The following is a 14,043-nucleotide window of genomic DNA, read 5'->3' on the forward strand; positions in this document are numbered from 1 at the left end:
TTGTTGGATATAACCCAATCATTTCATAACCATAAACTCTAACAGGCACTGTCAAATATAATAGCCACATCTAAACTTGTATTTTTAAGCTGCTGCTTCACTGAGATACCAGTCAAGGATTTATCTTTTTTTAAAAAAAGCATAAACAAGATTGAATTAGTCCAGTGTATTACACGTTTAAACAAACAGTCTGTCCATCATTTTAGTCCAATTGACAACTCCATTCCCATTCCCAGGGGAGACCCCAAGGGAGGAAACTAATAAACTTTTAGTTACTTTGCTATTGTTTTCCTAAAACAATTTGACTTCCTTTGCGATAGCCCCAAATTCCTTCATTAAAAATAGAGAGGCTGGGAGCCAGAGGAAGTGCTCAGCTAAAGCCAAGTTACTGCTTACAATAAAGCCTTCTTGGGACCACATTTATATCCCCATCCACAATGATGACTCTATAGGAGCCTGACAGCTGCTGGGGCATGTCATAAAGCACTCAGAAGCCAGGAGACCCTACAGCTTGCTTCCTTCAGGTTTTTGGGAACCTTCAGGCAGCCAGCTGACAACAGTGGCGTTCTGACACTCATCTAAGATTTGTTTGTCTGATCGAAAGTATCTTCCATCAGACAAGGATCCCTGCTGGATATACAAGCATAGAAGGTATGTTCCTGCAAGTCTAAAGATCAACCCAAAAGCTAAATTATTACGAGTAACTTCTTCACCCATCTCTTTTTGTGCTCCTTTCTCTGCCTGTCCAAAATCAGATGAAATGAAGGGGGAGAGTATATTTTGTAAGGACTTTTCTTCTACTACTACTACTACTGAAACATTTATGTTTAACCTGGTTTAAGCAGATGTTATTGATTGACGAAATGAAGATCTTGTCGTTTCTGTAGAGGATGTACTGCATGGTTCTTGGCAAATCATATATCATCCCAAATTTTCCTTTCTGCTTTGGGGAAATGGGGAGAACAGAGTTCCTCTCTGATTTGGCAGTAAGTCCCAGTACATTCAGTGTAGATGTGCAGCTTTAACTGAATGAATATTGGTGGATAAACATGTAAAAAAAGCATAACAGAGATGGCAAATAACACCTACAAATACAGACATTCTTTGCAATAGCTAATACAAAGTTCATAACAAGCAAGTTTTTACTTTGGGAAAGATGTGTTCTTTTGGCTTGCAGTCCTGACATTTTACTATTTAAAAGCTTCCTTTCTTACCCATTATGCATTATGCAAATATGGTGATCTCCTGTTGCCTGTTGTACCTCTAAATGAACTGATAATTTTTGTGGGTGTGAGAGGGAGTTACTATTAAGGTGGGCATACTAAAAATAAGGAAGATAATGAAGATGAATCTAAACACCCAGTAGCAAGCTATACAAAGGAATGGTTCTATCTTGTCCCTTAGAATCAAATGCCTCAGACAATTATAGGAATTTAAAATTCAGAAGCGCAATGCTGCATAAAGTTCAATGCACTTAATAGCCAGTGATTAATGGGACATAAATGCACTTACATTTAGGCAGATTTCAGTCCAAGTGGACTGTTGATAGCTGATGTGCAGCAGTAGTTAGCATTGTACAAGTTCTGATAGCTGACATACAGAAGCAGTCATCATTTGACAGCATCAGAAATGCAGCATTCTACTTTAAACATTATCTGACAACTGGCACACAGTAGCCATCACTAGCTAATAATATAGGGCACATGAAACAGAAGTTAGTAAATTTTGTGTTCACCAAACTTACCCATTAAGTGAAACATATCCCTAAAGTTTGAATGGTGATGATGTCTAATTTCATTTCTGAATTTTAGATGTTACATTCTGAGATCAAATTTAACTTCTGAAAATATGCCAGATTTTGGGCTTTTCCAAAGGTTTGTATCAGATCTATTGATCTTGCATATCAGTTTAATATTTTTTCATTTCCCTATGGAACTGAAGAGCTGTTAATCTATGTCAAACTCTGATAACTAAATGACACTGAAACAAAACACTTCCTCTCTATTGTACCAATTAACAATGCCAAAGTGTTGCTTTGTAGAACAGCTATTTCAAATCATAACCTTGTCAAAGAGCACTTTCCTTTTCTGAATCATTAAACTAGTACCAAATTGTTTTGCCTCATTCTGTCAGCTGATTCAAGTCTTTTCTGTCTGTTAATCTCTAGCATTTTTTCTGACAAATAATGAACAACAGGGCAAACCTATGCATATCTACTACCAAGTAAAATCCTTTGTGTTCAGTTGGACTTACTCCCAGTTATGTGTACATAGGCTTGCATCTTAACAGCACAATCTTATGCATGTTTACTCAGAAGTAAGCTCAATCCTCTGCACACTTACCTGACATTAAGCTCCACTGAATGGGACTTACTTCCAAGTAAACATATATAGGATTGCACTATTGGTTAAAAATGTAATAGGAATGACAAGAGAAACAGCATGGTGAAGTGGTTAGAGTGTCAGATTAGGACTGGATCCAAATTCCCAGATAGCCATGAAACTCACTGGGTGATCACTATATCTCAGCCTGGCCTACCTTATAGCGTTGTTATGGGAATAAAAGGGGAGAGAGAATCATGGGGAGGAAAGGTGATATGCAAATCTAATAAATGAATAAATACAATTTAAGAATATGTTATGTAGATAATTTCTTTAGACTACCTTACATAGAAAATAATGTATTGTTATGCTTGCCCCACTCCGCCAAAAAGTGAGAAGTTCCAGGAGGCACAGCATTTCCCTGGGGTTAGTTTCTTTTGAAAGGAGGTCACTGTCCAGAAAAGTTGTCAAAAATGTATAGTAATGTTTCTAATGTTTGTTGGAAATGTAAACAACAAGAAGGATCATTTTATCATATGTGGTGGTTATGTAAAAAGGCAAAATCATTTTGGGCACAGATAGGTAGGAAGATGCAAAAAATTCTAAAGATAAATATTCAGTCAAAACCAGAATTTTTTTTATTGGGTTTTATGGATAAACAAATAGAAAAGAAATATGGAAGAATAATATTATATATGATTACGGCAGCAAGATTATTATATGCACAAAAGTGGAAAATGGAATCAATACCAACAATGGAAGAATGGCTATTGAAATTAATGGATTTAGTAGAAATGGACAAATTGACATGTTTACTTAGAGAAAAATCGACAGATACATTTCTTAAGGAATGGAAGCCTCTCTTAGACTTTTTGTTGAAAGATCAAAATAAAATGATGATACTGGGATTTGACGATTAATTAAGACAGCCTACGGAGAAAAGGGACTCTGTATGTATACATTAAGGGACAGGTTTGATGTATATTATATACTTATAGCTGATCTGCGACAAATCGGAAGTCAACTATTTTATTTTCATTTTTTGTTGATGTATTGTTATGTTTTTTTGACTTTGTTTTGTTTGTCTTTTGAAAAATTTGAATAAAAATTATTAAAAAAAAAAAGAAAGAAAGGAGGTCACTGGAGGCTGATGGCATTTTGTAATATTTAAGAACATGAAAAATGGAAATGGACTGCCTTCATGTCGATTCCGACTTATGGTGACCCTACGAATAGGATTTTCATGGTAAGCAGTATTCAGAGGTGGTTTTACCATTGCCTTCCTCTGAGGCTGAGAGGCAGTGACTGGCCCAAGGTCAGCCAGTGAGCTTCATGGCTATGTGGGGATTCGAACCCTGGTCTCCCAGGTCGTAGTCCAACACTCTAACCACTATGCTACACTGGTTCTCTTATTTAAGAACACACAGGTTCTTAAATACAGAACACATAGCTCAGACACTTTCAGCAACAAAATCCACTGCCCCCACATCAGATGTACATAGAGATGTAGCCCCCTAAAAGGCACTTGTCAGAGCATGTTCTCTTTCTGCTTCTCTCTGTCTTATGCAAAAATCTGCTGTCTCTCTTCCAAAAACACTTTCCCATCTGGCTGGCAGTGGGCTGAAGTGAAATAAGGCTTAGTGGTATTTTCTAACCATCTCCTGGCTTTATTTGTTTGTTTGTTTGTTTATATCCCGCCCTTCCTCCCAGCAGGAGCCCAGGGCGGCAAATAAAAGCAGTAAAAACACTTTAAAACATCATAAAAACAGACCGTAAAATACATTTTACAAAACAACTTTAAAGACATTATTTTAAAAAGCTTTAAAAACATCTTAAATAAAAAGGGTTTAAAAAACCATATTGTTGGGGGGGGGGAGAAGGTTCTTTTAAAAAAAAACATATTAAAAGCAATTCCAACACAGACTGGGATAGGTCTTAACCTAAAAGGCTTGTTGAAAGAGGAAAGTCTTCAATAGGCACCGAAAAGATAACAGAGATGGCGCCTCTCTAGTATTTAAGGGTAGGGAGTTCCACAGGGTATGTGCCACTACACTAAAGGTCCGTTTCCTATGTTGTGCGAAACAGATCTCCTGGTAAGATGGTATCTGCAGGAGGCCCTCACCTGCAGAGCGCAGTGATCAACTGGTTATATAAGGGGTAAGACGGTATTTCAGGTATCCTGGTTCCAAGCTGTATAAGGCTTTCTTGGACCGTTTAGCCAGCAATCATCTTAACAAAAAATGTACCTGACAGCCTTGCCACTGATTATTAAGGAAGATTTGCAGTAATTCTGGCCCCATTAACCAGAGCTTGGAAGATTACTTTTAAAAAGTAATAAATTATTGCCCCCAAAAGTAATAAATTGCCATTACAAATTACAATTGCTCTGAAAGTAACTGATTACTTTACCTTTACTCAAACATAATCACTACAATTACACTTGTTGCTTTTTTAAAAACTGGAGTGCCTACAAGGTGCTGGCCTTGGCTGCTGCACATCTAAGTAGACTAAAACAACATTAGAAATAAACACACGCACAGAGGGTAGTTGAATATTTTTTTTTATCCATAAGATTAACAGAATGGTATAACAGAATCTCACATCCACCCCCACGCCCACCCCCCAATGGCAACACCCCAATACATGTATACTTTTCCACTCAAAATCAAATTTTACATTTGAAGTGCTGCTTTTACAATACATTTCTGTTATGTCTCATCTTTGCTCAAAGAGCACATCAGACAAGGAATGTCTTTGTACAATCATTCTGTTGCCACTAGTACTGAACAGGCATTCTATTGCGGCGCTTGAAGCCATGCCTGTTTTGTGCCGCAAAAAAACCGCAGCAACCCTTTCAACTAAAACACATTTTGATCAATATGGCAATCCCCTATCATCAAAGAAAAATGCAAGCTTTAGTACTTTACTAGTTGCCTTTGTAATTTTTTTTGTCAACAGTATAACTTAAGAGGTAACTTAATCCTGTACAAATTTAGCTGGGAGTATGTCCCACTGAACTCATTGAGTAGACATGTATACACGATTGAACTGTCAGAGGTAGAACTTAAGAGTCATAATTAGGGTTGCCAGGTTCAGGGCCTGAGACTGATCCTGTGTCTTTAGGATAAGAGAAAGTCAGCCAAGTGCAGGTGTTCTTGCAACATTGTAATGGGAAAAACCGCAAGGTGGAATTCTCCCTTCCCCCTGCACAACTTTTAAAGATACAGAAGACCTCTTGGTTGCCAGGCCCAGCCTCTAAGAGGTCTTCTGTATCTTTAAAAGTTGTGCAGGGGGAAGGGAGAATTCCACCTTGTGGTTTTTCCCATTACAGTGTTGCAAGAACACCTGCACTTGGTTGACCTTCTCTTCTCCTAAAGATACAGGATCAGTCTCAGGCCCTGAACCTGGCAACCCTAGTTTTTGCTTATTTACTGTCTTGGGCCAGTCCCTAACTCTCAGCCTAACCTACCTCATATGGCTGTTGTGAAGATACAGAAGGCAGAATTAAAATGGCTGCAAAAGAATTACTAAGGCTGCAATCCAATACATGTCTACTCAGAAGTAAGCTCTGTTGGGTTCAATGGGACTTACTCCCCAGTACAGTACCCACTTGTCTGGGAGTAAGTCCCATTAAACCCAATGGAAGTTACTTCTGATGTGTATTGGATTGCAGGTTAGTCCTTGTATTACAGGCATCAAATTTTACTTGCCTTAACCAGATTGATGCACCTTTGTACTATAAAGTGTCATATTTTTCCTCCCCCCCCCACAAATTAGTACAGCTTCAAGGCTGCAATCAGGCCTTATCTTGCCTAATTAGTGCAATCCTATACCCAATTTGATTTATCTGGGAGTAAGCTCCATTAAACATAAAGAGACTTACTTCTGAATAGTCTTGCACATATTGTACTATAATTTAATTATACAATGATTTTTAACAAGTGCCTGGACAAGTGCCTGTTTGGAACTCTTTGCACTTGCCACAGGGAGGGGGATTTTTTAATTTGCACAAGCAACCTCCAGGGAATACCTTCCTCAGAAGACGAAGAGGCATCCTGGTTGTTAGGAAGAAAGGAAGGGCAGGAAAGAAAACTGGAAGCAGTAGCTCTTTAGGACCCTGACTGCTTGTTACTGCAACTTCTGCCTGCCCCTGGCTCACCCCAAAGCCACAGCTGTGAGGAGGCTTTTGGCTCTACTCCTTGCTCTCTCAGCAGTCCTGGTACTTCTGGGTGGCTAACTAGCAGTGGTGGTTTCTCTTCTCTCCCCTGGTGAGAGGGGAGGTGGAGAGGGAGACAGAAGCCACCACTCAGAGCTTTGTGTATACCCCCCCTCTCAGCTAGCAAGCATAGTCTCTCTCACTCAGCTGCCTCCCAGACCCTGCCCTGCCACAAAGCAAACATTTTCCCTTAGGGTGCAAAAAAGTTAAAACACTGCAAATGCAGCAAAGTAGCCAGAGAGGGCTACTCCCTCACACCAAGTGCAAATGCAGTATTAACCAACATACACACACATCATTGTCTCTCACCTCCACAATTCTTCATGTCCATTCTGCTGCTGCCTCCTTGCCCTCCAGCTCCTTTCTCCCTCCACTCCATTCTTCTCCACCATCCATTTTTTCTCCACTCCACTCCCATTTCGCTCTCCACCTCCTAAACACCCATAGAGTATGAGGGAAGAGCGACACTGCGCAGAAGCACGTGATTTTTATCCACGAATCAGAGGAGCAGAATGTTTCCCCTGCTTCCCCCTCCCAAGTAACGCCCAAAAGTAATGCTGGAAACATTACAATTACAGCTAAAAAGTAATGAAATTACTCCTCGTTCTATTACAATCAAAATGTAAAGAAATTACCCACTCGTTCCTCAGAAAAGTAATAAATTACAAGTAATCTGTTTTTCCTAACGAATTACTTCCAAGCTCTGCAATTAACCCTCCCCTGTCCAAGCCTCTCCCAAACTCACGATAATATTATTGAGGAAATCAACCTAAATCATTGCCTAAATTAAGATATGTGAACAATACTGATCACTTTTGGACACCTAAGTCAGCAGAGACCTGTGATGGAAAGACAATCAAAATTCACATAAAAAACTCTGTACAGCTGAATAATTTAATTTTAATGTTTTTAACCTCATAGTCTTGTCTTTACGTTTACATCTGTCTTCCTGAGCTAGTCCTTAAATGTAATTCATTATGCTAAAAATACATGTTTGGGTTTTTTTTTAAATTCTCCATATTTCTTCCTGGCTTCTCACCTAGGCTGAATGGGTGTAGAAACAGAAAGAATTGTGCATGTAAGCACTTGTAAGGCAATCCCTTCATGTACAATATGTTCACCTTAATTCTGTTCATTTCAGCATGGCTCCAAATTCTCAGTTCTTTCCATGCTACAGCTTTCTAGTGGGAATTCCCTTGGAGTAGCTCAGGCTGGTCCTTCAGTCTGTAGAGCACAGAAGGACAGAGAGAGCTTATCTTCCAGATGGGGATAACTTCATAGCTACTGCTGTCCTCAACAATGAATAAAGTTAATTTCAGTAGAGACAAATGGCTTTCTTATCCCCTTGTCCCAATGGTGTTAAATGGATCACATATTGTGATTCTTCATTGCATTTTTTAGCCCTCTCTTCCTCAGAGAAGCTGTGGCAGCATACCTGGCTCTCCACCCCCTCTCATTGTTATCTTCACAACAACTCTGTGAGATAGGTTGGTTGAGAGGTAGTGACCTGCCTAAAATCCAGGTAAAGATAAAGGTAAAGACAGCCCTGCTTTATATGCGAGTGAGGCAACTGTGTGAATGGCAGCATGGGCACACCTCGCTTGACCTTCATTCTCAACCTCCTTACACCTTTCCATCTGTAATATGGAGATAATAATACTTGCCCACCTTGAAGAGCTGTTGTAGGAAATGCTGACATAATGTTATATAGAAGGAAGAGCTTTGAGCACTAAGGAAAAGTGTTATTGTATTATCTGTCTTTTACATATGTGCGTGACTGTTCCTCCAATCTGCTCAGGGCAACACAGAAGGGATATTCCCATTTGCCTTCACAACAATCATGAGCGTTCTGTTTGTATTAAACATGTACCTTCCACTTCCAGGGGTTCCAGAGGCATCTCTTCTGAAAAAAATAGTTGTGTTTTTAATATACTTATCCAAGAGAAATATTTATTACATTTTATTTAAAAATCCATATTTGTTTCATTATAGAGCCTGGCTGGCACATTCATCTCTCCCCCACCCCATTTTTTTTCTGTCAATGTTATATAGCAATTGCTTGATTTAGGTCTTAAGGCTTTTTTCCACAGCTTCTCATTTGCCCATCTTATCCTTAGGTCCCTGAATTCTCTGTCCTTATTTTCTGCAGGCTTCATTCTCTTCCAACAGCTGGTATAGCACAATGGGGAGGAGAGCCTGTCTGGGAGACCAGAGTCTGTGAGTTCAAATCCCCACTCGTGTCTCCTGGGTGTCAAGGGCCACCTAAAGATCACCCCACAGTGAGTGGCTCAGGGGTTACGTGCCCTGCCACCTGTGCAGCCATGGGCAAGCTGCATAGTCCCAAGGAGCCCAGTTGCCCCCCAGCTGGCAGTTGCAGACAAGGAAGGGGGCTGGCTTGTGCAGCTGTGGCAAGCTGAGCAGGCCCTAGCCAGCTGGGGAGGACTAGCCTCAGAGGGAGGCAATGGTAAACTCCTTCTGAATACCGCTTACCATGAAATCCCTATTCATAGGGTCCCATAAGTCGGGATCGACTTGAAGGCAGTCCATTTCTATTTTCATTCTCTTCCACCCACTCTTCTCTGAGGCTCATGTTTGTCAGTTCAGTGCCTGCCCTTCTTCAGCCCATCTGACCTCTAGGCTTACTGTCTGCTTGTCTGCTTCCTGGGAAATCTTATTCACTCTCCCTGCTTAGGTCCTCTTGTCCCTCCCTAGACCTGGATGAGGGCTTTCTTCAGCCAAATTGAGCTTTCACTTCTTCCACAAGAAGCTCCAAGCTATTACTATGAACTTCCCGTTAAGGAAATTAGAATGTTTGTACATATTCCGTGACATCACTGCAGTTTAGGCAATCTGTGCCTGTCGTGTCCTTCCTTGCTCTCATCACATCATCATAAAATCCATTACAATTTTAGATTTTCTCTCCCCTCCCCCCCGCCCAACATGGATGAATGGACTGGGCCAGTCATCAAACTAAAAATGTAGTATCATGCAATGAATGTTCATGTGTTGTTTTGTTGCTCTTTCTTTATCTTCAAGTCAAAAAGAGCTGATGGTCTTGCATTATACATATGCCTTTGAATATACATGTGTCATGAATCCACCGGTTCTTCTTTGAGCCTAGAAATCAAATGCATACTTAATGAATATTTGCATAAGTAAACAATGTCCTCTTTGAGACAATATACATTTATTTCCTTGTTGCAGCAAAGAGACAAACTGCATGTTCTATATAAATGTGAGCAACAATGCCTTATGGATAGATTTTTTTTCTTAAGAAAAGTAGCTTGGGTGATAGAGAAGCAGAAAGGGCGCTTAACCCTTTGATCACCCATTATTTTTCCCACTCCAAATCCCGCCCCCCAGCCTCTGCAATAGGATCTGTGAGTATAAACATATACCTGGAATTCAGTGGGCAAAAGATGCTTAGGTGGTGATTGGGAGATTAGGAATAGGAAAATGGCAGGCAGGAAAAGGGTTAAACACCACACCATATTTTCCACTCCAAATCACCCCCCACAAGTTGTTTTCCTTAACAGGAAACGTGTTCCACCTTTTTCTACATATTGGCCAAAATACTGCTCACTATTCCATGTTACACAGACATACACAAAGACACCTTTTTGGCACACAGCATCAAATTTACTGAAATGTGTATAGGTACATAAGAAGTTGAGTGCAATTGTACAATGTCAGACTTAGTTTGAGGGGAAACCATCAAAAATCTCAAGCCTGCAGTACCAGAAGGAAGCATATAGGTGCAATAATGAGGACCTAGATATCAAAATGTGGCCACAAGAGCACTAGCTTCAGTGCATGGTTAATGTAGCTGTGGTTGGCTGTTCCAAACAGCTCCAATATTGCACAACTAAATTTGACATCATCAGTATCATTTATTTATTTACTTTCTTAAAACCACTGTATCCTGCCATCTAAGGCTCAAAAAACCTTCTAACAAAAATAAAATAGTATATTTATTTATGGTCATCTCACCATCGCTGTACAACATGGGTATGCCCACCAGTATCTCCTATAGTGTCTGCAAAAGGTCTTGGAAAATATCCACTCAAGAATCCATAGTGCACAAGAGACTGTTTGCTTGTCCTACTCAGTTCCAGTTTCTATTGGCTCATCCTCTCCTACATTAAACACACCCACTTAAGCATGCCCACATTTCATTGTATGCCAGAATTCAGCACCCACTCTCCCTTCCATTCTGGAGAATTGTAAAGAGCTTCTCTCTGTGAGCGAGCATGGCATTGGCTGATAGAGGTGCCTTTTTCCCCATTGATGAAGGAAGGGCATTCCCGTACCATTTTGTGATCCTGTTTCTTTTTCTCCTCTTTTAGATGTGGAAGCCACTTTGTGTTATGTCATGCTTACATGGCAATCATTTTGTGACTGGCACTCACGGCACACTCAAAATACCAAATGTGCCCACTGGCCCCCCAAAGGCGATCCCTGATGTCCAAAGCCAAAAAAAATATAAAATCAGCCCCTGCCTCCAAGTGACTAACAACAAACAAAACATCAAAACAATAAAATACCTTTAAAACAAAATTTAAAAATAATTAAAACAATACAGAATAGATGGAAGCAACAAAGCAAGAAATCATAAAGGGCCTTAATTGAAAAAAGGCATTTGGCATGACAATGTTTTTAGTAGCATTTAATACAGGAGAAGGCAAGACAGGGAGGAGAAGTAGATGTGTTGGGTGGGAACATAAATGAGGAGGTATCTGTGTTCCGTTCTGTTCAGTTATAAGTTCTTCGGTTTTGTTTTAGTAGGAAACCATACCCACTGAAAGGAGGATAAGTGTGACTATACCTCTAAGGGAATCTCCCCTAACTAGGTCAGGCTCAGGAAAGAGGCAGACAGGAAAGCAGCTCAAGGTGAGAAGACCTCTTGTTCCTTAATAAAGTAATAAATTGGATATCTCCTATGACTGGCTTCTCATAATAATAGAACAATGTACATTTCATTTAAAAGCCAGGCATTTGAGGATAGCTGCTAGCATACCTCCGTCATCTCCCACACTGTGAGGAATATCTCATGGTTTGAAGGTCTGGGAGACTGAACTGAAAGAGATGAGCGGGCGGGAGCCTCAGAGTCAACAAAGGCTAATGGGACAGCTTTAATCCAAAAGAGAGAACATGCCACACACTGAGGGAAGACCTAAGAAGTGAAGTTCCACTTTTCTAACATATGGCAAACAGGAGTGAAGCCTGCTGACAAGTAACGTCCCTCAACGGTCACTATAACCTATAGCAAAACTCTTGCTCTCCTTCTGGAGCTTTGATATTGGTCCTGGTTGGGTCACATTGTACATTCTTCTCAATAGGCTATTTGTGTTGCAAACACAGTCCAGAACCCATTCGTTCTATTTTTAACTTTTGACCCATGCATAAATGTTTGTTTATATGCATGTATATTTGTCCCCCCCTCTCTCACACACCCTGCTAAGCAGAGCATTCTTGTCAGCATAAGGGAATCTCAAAACTTTCAGAATGATGCTGTGATTGGTTGAGCTTTTCAGAAGTAACAAGGGACAACCTACCTCTGCTCCATCGATCTTCCTCAACCCTAACCCTTTTCCTTCTTGAGCGAGTAAAACTTTCTCCAAGGGCTCTGGTTACAAAAGGGTCATCACTGTCTCTGACTCTGAAGGCAAGCTGGATAGCGTCTTCTTATTTGAAGAGGGCTTGATGTGCAGTGCTTTGTCTCCTGACGAAAAGAGCAGCATTAAAAACCAGCAGTCAGCATAGCAGGCCTGCAGAGCAAACAAGATGGAAGGGAAGACTATGGAGGAAAGCTGATAAGGGATGGGGGGAAGTCTATAAAATGACTCCTTTTTCTAAAAAGGTGACTAGGGAAGGGGTGAGAAAGACCAAGGGTGAGGAAGGAAGTGGGTATATGCATAGAGGGAGGAGAGAAAAAGGAACTGCAGGTGAGGGAAAGGGGGAAAGAGAAAGAAGTCGGAAGGAAGATGGCAAAAAGAACAGAGTCCAAAGAAGGTACCAAGGCTGTATGCTGAATAACAGAAGAACGAGTCATTTCAAACCCACACACACACAAGAGGAGATTCTGGTGAGTAAAACTGTCATTTAGAGATAATAATTACCTATGGAAATTCAGATTGAAGGATGAAAGTCCAGTGACTAAAGGCATAACCCAGTAGTCTAGAACCAAATAAATATTCTCTTGGGAAAGAATGTGGAGCAACGCTGAAAATTAAGAGAATAAGATTTTGGAACCAGCTTTCATTTAATTTAAGGCAAGCAGTATTAAGAACTGTCAGCAGTCTGGAGGTATAACCAGGGAGTCACCTTCTATCAGCCAAGATTTCAGCTTGTAGCAAAATTAATGGAAAGGGGTTTTTTTTTTGTTTTTTTTAGTGAAAATGGGAAAAGCCCTCTCCAATGCAATCTTGAGAGACAAGATTATGGCAAAAACTGACATGTGCTGCTAGGTGACTTAGAGCAATTCAGATTTTTTCCTGAGGGCATTTTTGTATACTTTTATTGGAGTATTCCTTGACTAGTAATGTCCTGCTAATGTGAGAAAGTCCATATCTTTATGAAAGCCCTTATCAGTTTTTATGATATCTGAAGCAGTGACCTAGGGCTGAGTTTTTCATTCTGTTTATGCTTTGCTATTAATTCAACTTTTGAACATAACATTGATACCTGACAACCAAAGAAACATATAATGTCTAGAAATATGTTTTGCTGTCATATAAATGGATTCTTGTTGCTGATGAAGATATCTGCGGACTGCTGAAACCTATAACGTCTAGAGATAGGTTTTGCTGTCATATAAATGGATTCTTGTTGTTGCTAGGTTGTTTTTTTATTATTATTTGAGCAATTGGGAGGATATTGCTTTTTGTTTCTTGCATAGTATTGACACTGGCAGCACCATCCTATACATATCTACTCAAAAGCAAGTTCCATTGAATTCAATGGTGCTTACTCTCAGGGTAAGTATGCTGCTAAACAGTCTGATCTCAATTAGATTATTATAATGGCAGCGACAAGGTTTGCACTAGGGATGGCGAGAAATTCAATTCAGTTTTCATTTAAAGCCAAATTTATAAAATTTGCACTTTTCAAAACAATATGAGAACCAAAACACAGTTATCCTTTGATATTCGGACTTTTCCGAATTTTGCAATGCATTTGCCAACCAAGCAAGGTTTACAGAAAAGCATATATTAGGGGAAAGTGTGCACAAAATGAACATATTGGTGAAAATAACATACAAAAATGCATTATATTAGGAAAATTGCTTGCAAAAATGTATGCATTACTCAAAACTGCATACAAAAATGTATTTATTAAGAGAAATTCACATTAAAATGCTGAAGAATTTTCATGAGTTTTTTTAAAAAGCAAATTGCTGCAGAAATGTGGAAAACCAAATTTAAGATTAGAAAAACGAGAAACTGAGAGAACCAAAACTGACAGATAATTCCATCCCTAGTTTGCACATATAATACTTTTAGAAAA

General features: G+C 39.7%; 1 protein-coding gene across 10 annotated transcripts in view; it reads left to right on the forward strand.

The window, feature by feature from the left end:
- Positions 1 to 445: 445 nt before the first annotated feature.
- GJA5 (gap junction protein alpha 5) overlaps positions 446 to 14,043 on the forward strand; it is a 28,092-nt gene continuing 14,494 nt past the window's right edge. For 4 of the 10 annotated variants that reach the window (XM_061627974.1, XM_061627985.1, XM_061627975.1 and 1 more), the window contains exons 1-3: positions 446 to 651; positions 1,812 to 1,874; positions 11,323 to 12,622. The gene's annotated coding sequence lies outside the window, so the exon portion shown is untranslated. Of the gene's footprint in view, positions 652 to 1,811; positions 1,875 to 11,319; positions 12,623 to 14,043 lie in introns of all 10 variants that reach the window. The other 6 variants (XM_061627980.1, XM_061627981.1, XM_061627983.1 and 3 more) reach the window with 4 other exon arrangements.

This window comes from Rhineura floridana, chromosome 5 (assembly GCF_030035675.1).
Source record: "Rhineura floridana isolate rRhiFlo1 chromosome 5, rRhiFlo1.hap2, whole genome shotgun sequence".
NCBI classification, from domain to species: domain Eukaryota; kingdom Metazoa; phylum Chordata; class Lepidosauria; order Squamata; family Rhineuridae; genus Rhineura; species Rhineura floridana.